General features: G+C 37.9%; 1 long non-coding RNA gene across 1 annotated transcript in view; it reads right to left on the reverse strand.

Moving 5' to 3' along the window:
- Window positions 1-1105: 1105 nt before the first annotated feature.
- The window catches only part of LOC106936576 (uncharacterized), a 5931-nt gene continuing 5444 nt past the window's right edge, over window positions 1106-1592 (reverse strand). The window contains exon 2 of the long non-coding RNA XR_001422159.1: window positions 1106-1380. This is a non-coding gene — a long non-coding RNA (uncharacterized LOC106936576). The remainder of the gene's footprint in view (window positions 1381-1592) is intronic.

A 1592-nucleotide genomic window follows, 5' to 3' on the forward strand; every position in this document is an offset into this window, starting at 1 on the left:
CGGGGAGGACAGGACAGAGACTCACGGGAAAAGCAGGACTGAACACAGGAAATCTCAAAAATAAACGCACAGAAACACAGATTGTGACAAAAGCCTTTGTTGCCTCACGCAGCAACAAAGGCTGCGTGAGGCAACACGCAGCCTTTGGATAATTTATTTGAATAAATTATCCCAGTAACTACTAAGATCATTGGAAATTATCCAAAGAAATTTGAGAATTTATAAATAAATGTGAAAAACTGTATAGATAAAAAAGTATTGAGCTTGTTTGTTTTTTTTACAATGAAAGTTATACTAAACAACAAAACAACCATTCATTTCTCTTTCAATCAAACAAAGGGAAAAGCCTTTGATTTTGTTATGACTTTATTTTGTATTATTAGGGTATGTGAGCGAGTGGGCGACCAATTGAGGGTGTGGCTGTTTACCTGCTCCCAGTGGAGAAGGGAACCCTGTTATTTTTACTCCATTTTTCCATTTTATGGGGTTCTGAGCCCACAGAAGCACAGACCAGGAAACCCTATTGCTTTTGGTCTTTATTATTATTATCCTCTGAAACTACTACTGCAGTCTACCAACTGTAACTCATTACAATGTTTATTAGGTATCCAGCTTCAATACCAACACTACTACTTAAGTATAAATATTCAGGCACATACACAAGTAGGTGGCACTATGGTAGAAAATATGTGCTCTTAATGTTTAATGTTGTTTTCCACATGTATACTTCAATAGAACTGCATGAAAAAAAAATCCATTATAAAGTAGAAGCAAGTTTGGTTATTTAGTGTTATTTTGAGAATTTTAGCACAAACTGGCAAATTTTAGGGATCTTTTCTATTTTTGTACATGTAGAAAAAAAAACAAGAGAAACTAGAACTGCAATCACTTATAATGGGTTTTTTGCCTCCTTACACCTTCGCTGCATCAAATCTCCCCACTCCTGCACTTCTCTTGACCTGAGCTTCACCAGATCCATTGTGCACATTGACTGAGTAGGCAATTTTTCAGGATTTTTTTCTGCTCCAAGAGCTGTTATTGAGGATTAGAAAGGTGGCTATACTCTTAAATATCTAAGTAAGGGAAATAACGCACAGAGACGTAGTTCTTGCTGCTAGGCCATAGACGAGCTGGAGATTTATTACACTTCCACGGATTCCTCATTACAGTTTCTTCAGTTCAATACAAAATCTTCATCGTCATCGTCTTGTCACAAAAAATCTCTCCGAAGTCTTACCATCAACCTATTTTATACTTTCTCATCTTCATCAGTGTGTGTTGGAAAGTTTCAACCAATGGCGTGCTACTGTTGTTTTGCAGAAAGCTTCTGGCACTCTTTATACTGAGTGTGTATTGGGCGACCTTTAAAATATTTTGGACCTCACGAACTCAACATCTGCTCCATTTTTATCTTGCACAAACAGACATCCTTTCCAGTAAATTGTGGCTCCTTTTGCGCTTTGCACGCAAATGGAAGGAAAGAATTCGGTCAGGTTGACCTAGTGCGAAGCCAAAGTCTTGCTGAGGCACCAGTGTCTTTTTTCCGCCAAACAACTCCTTAGATAGTATTTCCGCTCTTACACTGTCAAATG

Source organism: Poecilia latipinna, unplaced genomic scaffold, assembly GCF_001443285.1.
Source record: "Poecilia latipinna isolate Pla-1442-1.1 unplaced genomic scaffold, P_latipinna-1.0 Scaffold2176, whole genome shotgun sequence".
NCBI classification, from domain to species: Eukaryota; Metazoa; Chordata; class Actinopteri; order Cyprinodontiformes; family Poeciliidae; genus Poecilia; species Poecilia latipinna.